Source organism: Acanthochromis polyacanthus, chromosome 19 (genome assembly GCF_021347895.1).
Source record: "Acanthochromis polyacanthus isolate Apoly-LR-REF ecotype Palm Island chromosome 19, KAUST_Apoly_ChrSc, whole genome shotgun sequence".
NCBI lineage: Eukaryota > Metazoa > Chordata > Actinopteri > Pomacentridae > Acanthochromis > Acanthochromis polyacanthus.
In genome coordinates this window covers 10,075,125-10,093,837 of record NC_067131.1, presented here as the reverse complement: position 1 = coordinate 10,093,837, position 18,713 = coordinate 10,075,125, and the positions used below count along the sequence as shown (strand labels likewise).

Below are 18,713 nucleotides of genomic sequence, written 5' to 3'. Positions count from 1 at the left end.
TCTCAAGGGCTTCTCAGGCTGTGCGTGTGGCCCAGAGCTAATATCAGCTTTAAAACTTAACAGAGTGAGAGTATGACCGTACTGCATATGCTGTAGTACTGCATACATACATATATATATATATATATATATATATATATATATATATATATATACAAAACACACTGTAAACAGCCTATTTTCTCATGCTCGAAAGCACCACAATGATGGCAGTTATTAGTTAAGATGTCAAACCCATGCTGATTTTTTATTTCTTGCTGGATCCAAATTTCATAACTTAATGCCACCCCAAGTGACATTTTAGAGTTTACTTGCTTTTTACTGCAACCCACATGGTCGTGTGTGCAAGTTTCATAACTACTGGCCACTGAAAAATGGCTTAGAAGGCAAATAAAATAAATTTAAAAAAAAAAGCTCTATCTTTTGCTCTCATGTCATGCCAGAGCTCTTGCTAGTATCCATTTTGCAGCATCATGTTTTATTAACTGCTCCAGGGAACGCTTTCGCTCTAGTTACGATACACTACTCTCCATCCACGTACTCTGTCTCCTTCACAAATGCATAAAACACACACTCAGACACGCACTAAAACACTGACACAATGCACGTTCCACCTCACGTCTAATTTTGTTTGTAAGGCGGCAACTCAAAAGTAGCTTCATCTTGACTTAGCGAATAACATCAGCCAGTACAAGCAGGACAGCATGTACTGGCTCCAGTTAAAATATTACCCCTTCTATCTCCTCTTTTTCTCTTTCCCTGCAGCTCCAGGTGTCAAGCTGCATTCCCACTCTTGCCAACTAAAATATACATTGCACCCTCCATGGCACATCATCTTCTGTACTGGAATGTGCATCTGTGCAAGACTATGTGTGTGTTAGCACTGTATGTGTGCAAAGTGGAGCTGCAAAAGCAAGAGAGGAGGATTAGGGTCCCGTCACTGGAAGGCACACGACCTGATATGCCTTTTTTTAATCTCCCCATCCTTTCAAATTAGCATAAGCCTATTCTCCCTTTGCTTCCCCTCTATCTATCCTCTCTTCGTTTCCCCTCCAGTTTCAAAATCTGTCACTCTACACGGACCCTCTTGTTTGCTCATTATCACTCGCCATCTATTCCAACTATGCTTCTCATCTGTTTCCAGTAAGAAAAGTGGCGTCTCACAGTGGGCAGCCTGGTGAGACAGCTGACGTCAGCTGTTTCCCAGCACAGGGTGGCCAGAGAGTTTTGTTTATGCTTTAAGATGCTTCGCTTAGACTCTGCTTGGCTTGTGGAGCCCGGCTGGATCCCCTGTGGTGCCGTTTGGCCACAGTTCAGTACAAATCCATTCTGAAACTGCACATAAAATCAGCGTGTGTACAAATATATCCCAATATTATTACTCATAAACCACATAAAGTCTCTTTTAAAACACAACTGTGAGTTGACGGGGCTGCTCTCATGCTGCAGCACAAGTTTCGATACATGCAACAATTAGCATATTATATTATACTGTGAAATGACCTTGCTAAAGCAAATGCTATCTCTCTATCATCTTATCCCTAACTTCAAAAGAATGTGCAGGAAAGTAAATGAAGTATGTACACATCGAACTCAGGCCTGAGGATCTTCCCTGCATGGGGCAACAGATTTTATTAAACAAAATTATACCGCAGAATTCATCTGGGTAATATTAAGCTGTAATGAATGCATTAGTCAGCCGCTGACCTTGTAGATTGAAACATGTTATTGGTCTCTGAAGGAGAAACCTCCAAAAAGTTTAAAAAAAAAAAAAAGTGATGTAGCATAATGATATAGTGGTACATTTTAAGGCCCTTTCCTAAAAACTGAAGTTTTTTTAAAACTTTGTTAACATGTCCATATGGTGTTTTTATGTGCTGGAAAACATGTTAACAACATGACTAAGTATTTCCACCTTGAAACTCCTGTTAGCTAATGACAGTCTTTTAAAAAAAATCTGTATCAGTTTGCACCTCAAACAAATCTAGCTGAATTAGTTCAGTATAACAAACTACTATTTTGTGGTGTAGATTAATTTTACAGTGTTCGAGCAAATTCATAGATGAGCTGGTGACCTTGAGCTGCAGCGACGGGAGATGGATGAGTGGAAATAGAGGAAGGGATTTCATAGATCTGCACCTTCTTTAGGAAGCATCAGTGTAAAGGTAAAATACCTATGGAAAGTATTCACCACCATTGGAAATTTTGCCCTTTAATTGCTTTTCAACATGAAATCCATTAAAAAATTTAATGTATTGACTCTGTCAACAAGAATTTACAGGATAAAGACTCTTTCCTGTCAAAGTGAAAACAGATTTCTACAAAGTAATACCAACTAAATAATAATAGAAAATGTCAGATAGGTGATTGCACTGTCAAAGTGAAGCATGGTGGTGGCAGCAGCATCATGATGTGGGGTTGCTTCATGGCATCAGGCCTCGGAAAGTAGAGGGTTAAATCAATAATAGTCAAACTACATTAAACATGATTCAAATAGAACAATTAACGGTAAACAACCACTCCAGTTTTTTGTGGCCATTAAGGCTGCATGGATAGATGTTATTTTCCTGTACATGACAAGGAAATATTACAGGTCAGTGCACTTCCATTAAGCAAAGGATGGAATTAATGAAATAAGTGTCAGTCATCGTTACCCTCACTTAACTTATGCAAATACAGTTTTTGCATTTTTCCATCCTTGGGCCTTAACACAGGAATCTAACATAAATGTAATACAAAACAATTAAGTCAACTCTCCATATAGCTCATGCCATATTAACTAAACAGAAGATTGTAATGGTAATTATTCAGACTTAAGTACATTGTTTCCTCCCTCAACACTCCACAAAGGCTGGAGGGAAAAGGACTGACTAATGAAAATAGTTTTTTTTTCTCGCTGTGTCTAGCATGCTTTTGTAGCATGAGCAGGGAGCTGGATGTGGTGATTTATTAATGTCTGCTTACATGTTTTCTAACAGGGGAATACTACTGCATAATGCCTTTTTTGGCCAGAGAGGCAGCATTACAAAATCCTGATTGTTTTAACCCTCCTGTTGTCCTCATTTACGGGCACCAAAAAATATTATTTCCTTGTCTAAAAAAATTTGAAAAAAAAATAATTCAATAATTCCTTAAATGTTTCCTTTAAAAATATTATTTAAAAAAACTAATTTGGCAAGAAAATTCTTGTAAATATTTTCAAAAAAAATGAGTAGAAATCTTCCAAAAAAATCCTAAAAATATCTAAAGTGATTACATATATATCAGTAAAACTTCTAATGTTTTCTTAAGAACATTCACAAAAAAAATTTGACCAAAATCCAGCAAATTTCACTGGCTTTTGGTTGATTTTTTTTGTGAATGTTCTTAAGAAACTATTTTAACATTTCTTTTTTCCCCACCAAAAGAATTCAAAGATGTGGACATCAGAAGTTTCATTGTGAATTTTTTTTTTCTCCACATTTTCAAAACTTTACAGTGGGACAATTATGACCCACTGGATGACACGAGGGTTAAGAGGTGTGACTTGAGTCAACAGCGGTCAGGGCTGAAGTCTGAGAATTTGAAAAAGATCTGGGATTACTAAGATGTCTGTATCCTTGCTCCACGGGTGAACTTGACTCTAGAAATGCAAATTATCTTATATTAGCATTAACACATCCAAATCTTCATATAAAGTTGAATGAACCCTGCATCATGCCATCTATAGGTTGCTTAAAAAGTCAGTTTTGAAGTTCTTTGCAGTGGCTCTGGCTGTCAGTATCTTTCCGGTGCCTTACTCATCCAGACTCCCAGCTAATTCAGAAATCAGCAAAAAGGTGGAGTGTGAGTAGAGATGGGGCATTCCATGAAAACATCTCTGGTCCATTGACTGTCTTGTATCAGCACCCACCTGTCACTCAAAGAAGCCACACCCTTTGATATGCCTAATTTTAAGCTTTGGTGCTATTTCAGTTTGTTATTTATAGAAAATTGAGCTCCAGACCAATTTTTTTTTCTAACCAGGCTGCAAACGTCCCTATTTCTGCCATTTTAACATGGAGGTCTATGGGGACTGACTTGCTTTTGGAGTCAGCCTGAAGCAGCCATTCGAGGAACTGCAGCTTTTGGCACTTCCTTTTTCAGATTGTCGCTATCAAATCCGTGACTAAACTGTCTGCAGAGGAGTTGCATTGTGGGTCATGTAAAGGCCAGGTTTGTCTAGAAAGAAGAATATAGTGAGACATGATTCTTCTTTTTAAATCTCACTCTCTGACTCTCCGACTGACGTTTTGAAAGCCGCAGGAGTGGTGGATGAAATAGATTCCTTTCACTGTTGGCCACACTCTGTCAGTGCTCTTATGCCAAGAGTAGCAAAGTTTGCAACACATTATACACACATTGTGTTTGTTCCAGTCCTTATTTTCAAGATTTTGGAGAATGCACGCTGGTCTGAGCAGAATCAGGCAGGTCACTGAGGACGGTCGCTACATGTTATCTTGTTGTGTGCAGCACACAGAGTAAATCTCTGCCTCCCAGCTGAGCCTGGGAACAGTCAGAGCCACAGTTTGAAGTTTGTATCTGGAATGTAGACAAATCTATGTGAGATCCTGTAGTTTTTAGCTGGTTTAATGTAATGTAAACAGGCCAGGCACTCTCGAGCTGGTGCCTTTATCAAGCTGCATCCATAGAAAGACAATGTTACGTGTCGGTCGTTGTAGCTCTGTAATCTGCCAGCTGCAACATGCTTTAAAAGCTCTATAAGAATCTGAATATCCTGGGCTACTAAAAAAGAAGACAGACTACATGCATCTGTTGTCTCATGAGAACAAAAAAGCCTAAAGTCACTCAGTCTTCCTTTAAGCTTCAGTCTAAGCCTGCTAAGTGAAAAAGGGTGTTATTTTGAAGTTCTTTTTCTATTTAAATGAGAAAGCTTAATTTAAACTCTTTGATGTAACGAACATCCACAGATCCCAGCTGTATCTGGGTCAAACGTTAACCTACTAATTCCTGATAGGAGACAAATCTCTTTCACGATGTAACAAGCAAACGTTTGCTCATGTGTGAAACAGACTTGTTTTTTATTTATCACTTTGAAGAGTTTTTCACCGTAAGCTCGATCCATGTGGAATACATGGCCCACTTTATTCTGTATGGAGCTGCTGTGCATGTGTTTAGTGCCTCTATGTGTTTAAAAAAAAAATCTTTTCCACATTCAACGTGTGTTTCTGCAGTGTCAGTATCTAATGACAATGTGAAAACAGAGTCCCTGTTGTACAGCAGATGTTAGCACCCTTTCAAAAGGTTAGCTGTGAATTATGAACTATACAAAAGTGTGAAGTTTTATAAAAATAAAAATGCAAGAGAGGCTTTTACAGTGTCAGAAAAATATAGCGGGAGAGAAAATCAATGGTTAAAAGAGAAGGATGGAGCAACCTGAGAAATGTATCGAGGAATCAAAAGTACATTGATTCAAATTCAGAGAATGTAATAAGAAAATGTTCAATTTATTGTTTGTTTTTAAGCTGAAACGCTCAAAATGAAAGAGTCTTTTTTGGCATAACAGTCTCCATAGAAAGAGAAAGATGTCAGCCTCCACTACAATCAGTGAGTTATCTAATATTTATACACCAGAACTGGCAAAAGACTTCAAGGAATGCGGCATGTTTCTGCAGAAAAACTCACAAGATGCTGTGAACATTTGAACATTGTGTCAGAAATCAAAGGTTCAGTCTCGTGTCTGTTCGTGTCACAAGGCAGAAACACAGTGACAGGTGGAGCAAACACAGGCCAGACGTCAACCCGATTATATCAAAATAAAATTATTAGAACTTATTATTACGAGAAATTAAATTGTCTGACTCTAATTCGATCATATGAAAATGATTCTGACCTAATTGCAGTGAGTAAACAGATTACATACTGTCTCTGACGCTAAATAACATGGATCATAACATGCTCAGTGAGGAGCAGATAAAAGAGAAATACACTGAGATTAACCCCTAAAGTCCTGCACTAGTTTTTGAAACTTCCAGCTGAAAAAAAGCATCCCCAAATTGAGTTACAGCTCCACAACTGTCAGGCTAAAATGAACAACCCTGGGCTCTATGGATGAGAGACATTTTAAAATACAAACAAAGTGAGATTTTAACCACAACTGCAACTCTGTGACAGAAATGAAGCACAACAAATACTAGGTCAATTTTAATCACAACAGAACCAGGAAGCCTCTTGGCACACTTGGCAACCATTGTAACGTGCATTTTTATAACAGATAAGGCTTGTTTCCAAGGACAGTGAAAAGGATTAAGAGATGATCCCTTGCTTGGTGAAACATTTAGGATATATGGTATAAATAAATGTATATTTTATTCATAATTTGACTTAATGTTGGTGCTGATGTGGAAAACACAGCAGGACAGAATATGACAAATGCTGTCCTCGTTGGAGGGGAAAATTCAGGAGAACCCTGAGTGTTTTTACTAGATTTATTGGCAATCCATTTAATATGGGTCAAGTCCAAAATAGGGAGACACTGATAGATACCCTGACATTTCCTCCCTAGAGTCAGTAAACCAAACAAACTTTAGTTAACTGCCACTGTTAGCATGCAATATCAGTCTTAGAAAGTGCTGCTTTGCATTGCTTATACTGCACTTGAATGCTTTCATTTTGTGTCGTTTCACTACAGCGAGCGGGAGAACATAGTTTTTAGCATTGCAAATAAAGATTTTGCACGAAAGACAAAGAAAAACAGGACAAGCTTGAAGTTTATCATTTATTCTAATGATAATCACCTTTTCATTGTCATTTGTTGTTCATTAATTTCTCTTGGACACTGAAGGTATTTTCACTTAAAGAAAAACTACAGTTGTATGAATGTCATCACAGCTTAATGTGTGTGTGATAAACGACGTCAGCCTTGTGCAGGAGGTCAAAGATCAGTCAAGAGGGTGAAAATGGTCCAGATCTTGATAAGGACTTTGTAAGTTCACCAGGATGTGGATTTATAAAGATGACAATAATACCAAGAAAAGCACTGAGAGAGCACAGTTCTCTGCCAAGGCGGTTCAATAACCCATATGGCATTGTCAGAAATGCAGCATTTGTTTATTAGTTATTGATAATCAGAAATCACAGCAACATAGAATGTGGTCATTTAATGTAGATGTACCCTCAAACAAAATGACTTCGCACTGAGCACAGGTGTACACATGTGTACGTTGCGTACGGATACCAAATTGCGAGACCTAAATATGTAGCGGGAATTGATGGGACTCAGAAACACCCCCACAATTTAATCAATTGTTCCTTGTCTAATGTCAGACGGATAAGTCCTGATAAGCTTGGAGCTTTGTAGTAGGATCGCAATCATGTGATCGTCAGCAGACAGTGGACGTAGTGTTCACTTGTTGTCATAGTTACAGTGATGATGTGTTGCTATCTTGCAATGATACAGAAATCTTTAGCAAATCTGTGGATCCAGACTATAAGCCGCATCACTGCCAAAATCTAATCAGGTGGTCCTTGTGTCTTTCTGACCTTCCCTGAAAATTTCATCCAAATCCATTTGTCCGTTTTTGAATAATGTTTCGTACAGACGGAATAACAGACGGACAGACACACAGCGATCGTCACATAACTCTGCCGCGTTCATTGGCAGTGTAACAATAATGTAATATTTAAAAGTAGGGTGCTGAATTTGCCTGCTTAAGATCTACAGAAGGGGAGTTCACCAGCTGAGCTACCCGGACAGCAGAGACCACTTTTAGCGAAAAGTCTGAACTTCGGAACTATCAGTAGGTCCCTACTATACGATGTCTGCATTGCAATAGTCAGGTTTAAGACGACAAAAGCACAGATGGCCTCATCTAAGTCTGCAATGAAGAGTAACAATCTGATCTTTATTGGTGGTCTCTTTTGGGAAAAGCAAGACTGCACCACTATGGTCACCTGATCATCAAAACACAACCCAGAGTTATTATTTACGCAGAGGTTGCCTCTTTACGAACAATTATTGATAAAGGGACTCATTCGGCTGCAGGAAATTCTCAGACATCTAATTTTTAATTATAGCAATGCAGGGCATTATATAAGGGATACTGATGATACTAGGCTTTAATGGGACATACAGTTGAGTGTCGTTTTTGTGGCAAAGGAAGTCAAAGCCATGTCTGCACATGATACACCCTAGAGGCTGTATGTACAATATATGCAGGAAACCACAGGGGACCCGAAATAGACCCCTGTGGTACTCCAAAAGACAGAGAAATAGAAGAGGAGAAGGAATCTCCACGAATTACTGAGAATTCACAGAGAGGAAATTAACCAATCCAGGGCCACATTAGTGACGCCAGCAAAATCCGTCAGATGGTTGATCAAGATGTTATGTTATGGAGAATCAAAATGGAATGCAGTTGAATGGCGACCAAAAGATAAATATATTCTGAGGAGATTCTGCAGGCTTAAACATATCAGATTATGGAACACGAACCGAGTTTCTTTCACTTTGCTCTTCATTTTACTATAAAAGTTGTCGGTCTATTTTATTTGAGGCATTTGGAAAACATTCCTGATGATTGTCTTCATATATGTATTGAATGAGCAACTTGTGATTGCTTAGAGTATTGGTGCATCAAAATAAATTTCTAAGCAAATGCAACTGCTATATTTAGCCTCAGAGGCAGATCATATGTGCCAACGGATGTCTGTTACAGACTGTTACTGTCTCATGATGTATTTGTACCTACAAATAGCCTGTCAAAGCTATGTAAAAAGCCATTTAATACACCTTTTCTCTTCTTGTGAGGACCAATTTGAAATTCACTTCTTATGCAAGAATGTTGTGCTTGGTCCTTACTGCTTTAAGGGTTTAGGATCAAGACCTACACTTCAGACTTGTGGAATTAATGCATTTATAAGAGGAAACTGTGCTTGTGTGCACCAACAATAGCAAAATGTTACCTATTCCGACTAAAAAAAGGTCACATCTAAGTGAACATTGACCACATCAGCAATTACACCCACTCTCGCTCTCATTTTGGATGATAATGTATTTACAACCTGAGTAGATTTTAACTATGGGCAAAGGTATTTAGCTGAATAAAATGAGATTCTTAAAGATTACAGAAATGTTGCATTTCAACTAAAATCCCCTCAGAGTGCCCCAGTATAAAGATATCAGGCAGTAAAGTCTGTAAACTACACTGGAGCAGCAAACTCCCAGTCCATCTCTGTAAGTGTCTACAGGAGAACTACAGTGACATTTTCTTAGAGAGACACTGGAAAAGATGGATTATCAGCAGGAGTGACTCTATGAGAGCAAGAGGCGGGAAGATGGCGAAAGAGATGGATGGGCAGAGAGCACGGGCAGCTGGCCAGAGTGACATTGGGGTTTGTGTTCAACATGCCAAAAGGGGCTGGCAGTGCCATTTGCTGACTCACACCACGGCCCCACAGGGATTATAGGGACAATAGAGTCCTATTTCTTTCTAATGAGTGCTGCAGATAGCCTTACAGACACATCAGTGAGCAAAAATACAGCCACTGACAGGAGAAACAAGTGGTGGACACCAGCCAAGTGACCCACTGTAGCACGGATAGCAGCCTTCAGTTCAAACTGCCCAACTCATTTTCTTATGTATTAGTTTAGATGCATCCAGAGGAGAATAACAACTGATTTCCACAGTTTGAGAAATCTCATGACTTCACATGACATGCTATAGTTAGCTGGATATGAAATAACTGTAATGTAAGCTCTGTTCTCTGAATTACTCCTGAAGAGGTTAAAAATATATTTTTCTGCTTAGAAAGTAGTGGAGAATAAACAGTTGAAACACAAAATTATACATTTCAAACTGTATGTCATGGACTGTGAAACAGTATAAACCTCCAGTCCCATGTAATACTTATCTACTGTTTACAAGATGCAGCAGACAAAGTGAAGTTGAATTAGGCATTTTGATTGGACCTTAACCTTCAAATTCAACATTTTATGTGTTGTTATTATATATAGTTTACAATGAATACAGCTGATGAAAAAAATCCCACATACAGATGTAGTGAGTTGTGTGGTATGGAGCTCTCCATGGTGCTGAAAACTCACCACATTAAAGCATATTATTTAACATTTTATATGACAACAAAACAACTTTACAAGTATATTAAAACTCATATTACATATCTGGACCATGCTTTTCACTTTTCATCAACTAGTTTTAGTTGTTTTTTTCAGATATTGCAGGTTTCTAACTCCAAAATCTCAAAGATGAAAACTAGGGTAATATGCTTACACTATAAATACAAAGAAATCTAAACATTTTCCTTTTTTTAACTTCACATAGTTTTACATATTCATAATTCAAATTTGAAATACACAAAAACATCATAAAATTGCAAAGACATATGCATTTCTGTCTCACACAGTATGACATTTTGATCTGTAGTTTTTTCCAAAAAAAAAAATCTGTCTGTCTCTCTCTCTCTGACTGTCCAATTATCTATATTATTATAATTATAATTGTTTTTCCACATGTAAATCCTTCATTAAACATTAAAAAGCCAAAAATACATGACCTCATATCAAATTAAGGTTAGAAAAAATATTTTCTGGTAGTGTACAATATTTTTGGCACTGTAGTTCTCGACTATGATCATTTCTTAATACAGTTTTGTGTTGCGGCTCCACAGCCATTAACTCATGTGGACCTAGTCTGCCTTCAGATTTGCTGATGTTTCACCAGCAGCACAGTTTTACAGCCACTTACTTCAGTTTGCCTCAGCATAACTCCAAAGCTTGATACCGTAAGAAAAACTTTCCTCAGCGCAGCATTTTAAAAAGACCTGCAAAGCCACACAAACTGCTCCCACAAAACACGTGAGCTCACAAAGGAAAAAACGTGATCCTACTTTCTTTTCACTTTCCTACTCAAACACAAGAACGATTCCATATTTTGACACTGGAATGAAAATGGAATTGCAAGCTGCTGGAATGAAATTAACACCAACAAATTAATCCATAATTTTCATGCTTCAGTTGCGTGAACTTGTAAATGTAAAAGTGGGTTGAATTGAATTTCAGTCTCAGTCCATTCAGCTGTGGTTGTTTGTTCTCAGCAAAGCAATTATTATTCAGTGATGCTGATCTACATATCCGAGATACAAATTACTGGCATGGTGACACCATTGTAATTCTCTCACTGTGGAGAAAAACATTTTCTTCTAATTTAAAGCTGAGTTTTGCTCCGACAGCAACCCTCTTGGCTGATAAAAATGTTGTAAGCTGCTCTCCACAGACTGTAAGCTGGAGTTTGTCTCTGGTTCTCGTGCTATAATAACACCCTTACTTAAGGAATGCAGCAGCACTGTCGGCCTGAAAATAAATCAAAACTCCCTCCTATCTTTGCCTTTTATTCTGACTTCCTCTTCTTCTCACCCCTTCTCTCCCCCTCTCCTCCTCCTTTGCCACCACAAGCTGACTGTGTGCAGCTATAAAGCTTAACTAACTGGAAAATGACTGCCCCCCCACATGCTTGCCTATATGCATGATAAGCTGGGAGGTTATTTCCATGCTATCAACAGTCATGAACTGCAGCCTTCCTGATGTGCTGGAGGGGAAATGACAATTTGCTGAACTCACCTCACTGTCTGCATCTTCTGTGTCTCACACATCTCAAATGTAATAGATATCTACAGCACAATACACAACTTACAACGACTGGAAAGCAGGAAACGAACTTTGCTGATGTATATTGCTTAAGTACAGTTTTGAGGTACTTTACTGAAGTATTTCCATTTTACACTGCTTTACATTTCAGAGGGAAATATTGTACTTTGTACTCCACTGTATTTATTTGACAGTTTTATTTACTGGTTCATGTGACAAAGAATACAACACTTCATTGAAGATTAAAGATGAGACAAAACAAGATGAGAGATGAGATGAGATACAATGGGGATGATTTGCAGTGTTTTGCTATTCTACTGCTATCAGTAGATTTTTTTTTAAATGAACGAGAAATATATCAATCTATCAAAGTCAATCAAAGTTTATTTCTATAGCCCTTTGCAACAGGCCAAAGGGTGCCCAAAGTGCTTCACAGTGAAAAAACAAGACTAACTATATAGTAACTTATAGTACAGTAACTTATAACCAATTAACTTAAAACCAACAATTACACTCGTACTCACAACTATAGGCAAATTTAGAATAATCAATTAACCTCAGCACATATCTAAATACTGTTGAATTTTCACACTGCCCAGCCAAAAAAAAAGGTTGCACACTCTAATATTTTGTTGGACCACCTTTAGCTTTGAGTATGGCCCTCATTCACTGTGGCATTGTTTCGATAAACTTCTGCGATAAGCTTTTCCATCAAAGGAAGAAAATTCCGTTGATGGAAAGACCTGGTCATTCAGTATATTCCAGTAGTCATCTGACCTCATTCTTTGAGAACATAACGTTGGTGAACCTGATCGACCACAGATCATAACCCTAACCCCCACAGGCTTGTGGACACTACACATGATGAGTGCATCACTTCATCCAGCTTACTTCTTACCCATCACTCTGGAACAGGGTAAATCTGGACTCATCAAACCACATGATCGATCACATTTGCTCCTCTAAAATGAAGGTTCACCGCTATCCCTTCCAGGTTTTAATGATGCATGGGACGGTTCTTAACCTGATTTTAGTCGTTTCAGAAATCTCCTTAGATGTTTTGTTAGCTTGATGCAGGCCAACAATTTGGCCCTTCTGAGACAGATTAACATCCTTTCCATGACCACAGGATATGTCTTCCAACATGTTTTTTTTTAAACCCTTTGATGCTCAGTATGGGTCAGGAGATACCCATTTTCCATTGAATTTGGGTCACTTTTGACCCATGCTGCTGATCAAAGGGTTAAGAAATGAGAAGCTCCTCACTGCATCATCAGGGTTGAACAAGTTGTTGCAGCTGAAACATATTCATCACTGCAGTAATTATCCAATGAAGGGCTCTCAGTCATTCAGTGATTTTCACCCTTTTTAGCTTCCGACGTCCTATAAAAAGCAAAATGATCATATTTTCCAACAAAAATCAAAGATTATGGAGGAAAAAATTAAATGAGAATTGTTTCGCAACTGTGTTTATTCTTTCTCTTCTGTCATTACTCATCTGATGAGCCCACAGGTTAATCTGTAAATAAAACTGTATTTAAAGTCTCTCAAACTAGCGCCACCCTCAGCGGCTGCAACAGCATCAATAATTACACAACAGCGTGTCAGCAGCTTGTTGCCTAAGTCAGAGAGACCAACTAGTGCTTACAGTGTCTGTTTAAATAGATATTGCTGCTAAAACTTATGTACCTTCATTTACGTAATGTTTTTCAGGCAAGGCTTTGACTTGTAATGAAGTACATCACTTTATTGTATTGATACTTTAACTTAAGTAATGGATCTTAATACTTGTTTCGCCACTGCAGGAAAACAGTGATCACATAGTAACACACAACAGAGTAACAACACTGAAGATTATGTAGATGATTTGTACCTTTAAAGAAAGTGAAAAAAATTAACCTTAGAGATCAGAACTGGAGGTGCCAACGAAGAGGAGGATGGTTTGGGTGAAAGCTGAGATAGAAGAAACAAACCAGAAAGAGGCACATAAATGAGAAGAGCATTAATTGGCAGCTACATTAAGTACCTCAGAATGAAGATGGAATTAGGACTGAAATTGACTCTGAGTGCTACAAGATCAGAGTAAAAAGAATCAGCTGCACATGAAATCTGGCCAACATATTTCTTCTGCTGCCAAGATTTTAAAACAGGGAAGAGAGATGAGTAAGACGCATGATTAATAAAAAAATTAACAGACTACTACAGACACAGATTGTGGCTGGTTTTAATGTCAATCAGTGAGTTACAACATCGCTATACGACTCTACAGTTGAGCTCTGTGAGACTGTAGCTACTTAGCTACAGTTAAACGCTACCATAACATCTGCATAGTGACATGCTCACAGCTACAATGCTGACATGTAGCAGAGGAATTTGGTTAAGGATCTGTGATAAACTGATTAAGTTGGAAACATTATTGTGACAGGATTCATGTTAGTAATAGTCTAATATTGTGTGATTTTTCACTGAAATTTCTGTGTTATTTGAGTTTAAGTTTAGGTAACTTCATGAAACTGGCTTGATAACTTCATTTTTCTTCACCTTGAGTCCAGGATTTAATCTAATTCTTTCAGTCACTACCCAGGGTTAATGGCCAGGGTTAATTATTGGACAGTAGATCAACAGGTAAATTGAGTGCCAGTTCATCTTTCCTGTTATTCCTGAACGAGATCCCAAGATTCTTAAACTCTTACGCTTTGGGCAGTAACTCCCTTACAACCCAGAGGCAGCAATCCACCAGTTTCCAGCAGAGGACCATGGCCTCAGACCTAGAGATGTTAACTTCCTGTACACAATAAAGGTCACAATCCGATAAAGTCCAACGGAGGCATATCATCTGCAAAAAAGTTTAGCAAAAGGTTCCCAAACTGGATACCCCTCTTAACCTGGCAGCACCTTGAGATCCTGTATGGGAACAGTCAATAAACCGATTACAAAAATAATTTGTGAGGTCACAAATCAAGTGAGAAGTAGGACCATTTGCTCATAGACTTCTACACAACTGGACTGTAACCAGAGCAGTCACTGGATAAACTGCAGGTTTAGATCACTTCTGCATTAGCTTCACTTTTCAGACCTGGCAGCTACATCCGTCATTAATGTACAGACTATGTCCATTAGTCCAGATGTTTCACTCAAAACTAAAAATGAAAAACATCATAATGGTGCTACATGAAAAGTCATCACTAAAGTCATTCAAATGTATCCTCTGGGTACTATGAATAACTGAACAAAATGTAATGACAATCTATCGTGTAACTGTTGAGCTGTTTCATTGCACTAAAAAGCCTGTTAAAGCTAAATTTTACAGTCACAAAAACACTGACAAATTTTAGGGTTTCAGTGTTCTCTTTGATGAAATTTGAAAATGTCAGGGCTTTAAATTATTCTTGTCTGGAGCGCATACAAAATAGTGATTATCCATGCTGGAAATAATATGACTTAAAATAGAGAAAATTATTTAAAAGGTTTCTTTTTTAACCAAAAAGCAGTATTTATGTCAGCTGGCCAGATTTGAAACATAAGAGACTTGCCATGGTCCTCAGACTGGTGTTTGAGAAATGATGAAAGAGAACAGCATGAAAGGATGAGCGAAAAGGAAGAATGTGGATATTTTCCAAGCAGTGGGGCTGAGTGTAAAACCAGGCAGAAAGTTTGAGTGGCAGGGTCAACAATGGAGAAATGAGCTGTGCTGTAGGGAAAAAAAGCAGCTCAGCAGTTTGAACAGGTTGACGGGAAATGAGGAGTAAACCGGCTGCAGAGGGGAGGAGCGAGGAGGGGAGGTTGCTGTCTTAGGTTTTCTTTTGTTTATCTGGCGTTTGACAAATTGGCCGGCCTGGTAGAGATTAGTACACTAATTGTGATACAATAGTGGATAGTCTCTGTGCTTATGAGGAAGAGTAAGACAAAAGCAGACTTGTTCTAGCCATAAAAATCCATACTTTTTCAAAAATATTTAAAGCAGCCTCCATGGCTAAAAGCTACCTCCTGCTATGAGTTTAATGTAAAATCATTTTATGTGTCTGCTATATTACAACATCCGAGTGGTTTATTGATTCCGTTTGGAATTTCTACTTAAGAAGTAGTATCCTTTCAATGCAGTAGCTTCGGTGGTACATTAGGAAGAAGTTTTAACCCCTGTGTTGTCCTGCGGGTCAAAACTGACCTGTTTTAAAGTTTGAAAATGTTGGGAAGAATGTTTTCACAGTGAAACTTGTGATGTACGCATTTTCAACATTTTGGGGAAATCTTTGAACATTTCGTAGAAAAAAACAAATGTTAAAAATGTTTCTTAAGAACATTCACATAAAAATCAACCAAAATCCAGTGAATTTTACAGGATTTTCGTTGAATTTTATGTGAATGTTCTTAAAGAAAATATTAGAAGTTTTACTGATATGTATGGAAGCACTTTAGATATTTTTAGGATTTTTTTGAGATTTTTACTCATTTTTTGAAAATATTTACAAGAATTTTTTTTGCAAAATTGGGGGATTTTTTTAAAAAAAATAAAACTTTTAAGGGAAACTTTTAAGGAGTTATTGAAATTTCTTTCCTGAAGGTGTTGCAAATTTTCTGAAATTTAAGGATTTTTTTTGCTGAATTTTTATTCTTTTTTTCAAACAAGGAAACTATATATTTTTCAGTGCCTGCAAATGAAGACAACGGAAGGGTTAAGTAAGGTCAAAGGAAAGAAAAAGTTTTGTTGATTTTGCAATTGCAGTTATTCCTGAGAAGTTTAGCTTATGTCATGAAAACACATGAGTTAAATTACTACCTACCAGGCAGAAAAGATATAAAAAGCTTTTTTGTTTCTAAAGCTGAGATAGCTGAAGACGTGTGATTCTTATACACTCAACAAAAATATAAACACAACACTTTTGTTTTTGCTCCCATTTTTTATGAGATGAACTCAAAGATCTAAAACTTTTTCCACATACACAATGTCACCATTTCTCTCATATATTGTTCACAAATCTCTCTAAATCTGTGATAGTGAGCACTTCTCCTTTGCTGAGATAATCCATCTCACCTCACAGGTGTGCCATATCAAGATGCTGATTAGACACCATGATTAGCGCACAGGTGTGCCTTAGACTGCCCACAATAAAAGGCCAGGCATTTTGACTGTGCAGAGATACCATGACGAGATCCTGAGGCCCATTGTTGTGCCATACATCCAAGAACATCACTTCATGTTACAGCAGGATAATGCATGGCCCCATGTTGCAAGGATCTGTACACAATTCTTGGAAGCTGAAAACATCCCAGTTCTTGCATGGCCAGCATACTCACTGGACATGTCACCCATCGAGCATGTTTGGGATGCTCTGGATCGGCGTATACGACAGCGTGTACCAGTTCCCACCAATATCCAGCAACTTCGCACAGCCATTGAAGAGGAGTGCCCCCCCCCCCCCCCCCCCCCCCCCCCCCCTTTGATCTTTGAGTTCATCTCATAAAAAACTGGAGTGAGAACAAAAGTGTTGCGTTTATATTTTTGTTGAGTGTATTTACAAGAACAGATTAAACCACAATGGCAGTAATGACATTCAAGCAACCTTCTTGTATACTATTTAGCTGCATATGACACTTTTAAGCATCCATCTTTAGTTATTTACAGTAAAACGGCTTAGATGACCTCCCTCGGGGCTCCTTCAGCTCTGGCCTTGGGGACGCTGACAGAGATGGGAAGTCAACCAACTACTAAGCAGCTGCCCTGAAGCAAACTGCTGCCTACCGAAGTGAACACGGCTGATGATGCTCCAGTGCTATCTGAGCTGAACGCTGCAGCTCTATGGAGAAACTGCTTCCATAATAAGACCTTTTTTTTTTCTTTATCATAACAGGACTCCATCCATTTGTGTCAGCTAAGCATTTCAGGAGGCTTCTGCAGTGGAGAAAAATGCTCGGTCAGCAGAAGCGGGAGAAAAATGAGGCGATTGGTCAGAAGCTCAGCTGACCAGGAGCCTTAACGCCATGTTTGGTTTCATGTGTTGCCACTTGGGACACAAGAGCAGGCAAAGGTTAGAATATTTTCTTTTTTTTTCTGCCTATAATGGAATATATGTAGTTGATTCTGCAGGATTTACCGTACGCATTTAGTCACTTCTCCCTCTAATGGGCTCTTAGTTTCTTGTGAGTAACCATTGAATGTTACGCCTGAAAACGATTCATTTAATGCAGAGAATAAAATAATTCTTCGGATTCTTTAGTAACAACTGATTGACAAATGCATTCAGTGACAAAAATAGTATTTGTTTCGGTTGCAGTTCTACATCTTTACAAGGGGTTGACAAACTAATCCCTCAAAAATAATTAATAAACGACTTCAAATTTCAAATCTGTCACTTGATATTTGTCCTATCAGCCGTTAGTCTCATGTTTTGACAGCTCGTCTGACATTTGTAAGGATGTTCTGGATGGCTGAAGTAATTTTGCTGATTTTTAAACAAAGCACATATAATTTGATTTACTTTTTTATGTTAGTTCTGTTGCTTTTAATACAAAAGTGCTTATCGCCAAATAGCCGAGTCCCATTTGGACCTGCAGTTTAATCATTTTCATGAGGATTGCATTTTGTCTGCCCTCTTGATGACGCACTAAGATTGTGAATTCCTTTACTTTTATTTCCTTGTAACCTTTGCAACTAATTTGCTTTGTGTATTTTTGTCCCGTTTGCTTTTTTTTTCATCCCCTCGGTCCCTGCTCTCTCATTGCATCAGTTTCACAAATCATATCCTGTAAAACCTGTGAATAAGGATGTCACAATCCATTTAATCCCAAAGCATTACCCCTGGGAATGTGTAAGTCATTACAAAGGACCATGTAATTTCTAATAAAAGCGACCAAGCAGCCTGATGCACTGCTGCCATCTAGTGTAGCTTCGTAGTCGAGTCCAATACGCTCAACAGAACAGAAAGGAAAAATGCTTAATACCTACTGTAGCATGCATACACCGCCATACAAAAGTTTGGGGTCACTTAAAAATGTCCTTATTTTTGAAAGAAAAGCAGTTTTTTAGAATGAAGATAACGTCAAATTAATTAAAAATAGTCCTTTCATGTGG

General features: G+C 38.1%; 1 protein-coding gene across 1 annotated transcript in view; it reads left to right on the top strand.

Annotated features, from left to right (window-relative positions):
* The window catches only part of LOC110949584 (protein phosphatase 1 regulatory subunit 1B-like), a 187,693-nt gene that overhangs the window by 107,534 nt on the left and 61,446 nt on the right, over nucleotides 1-18,713 (top strand). The window lies entirely within an intron of this gene.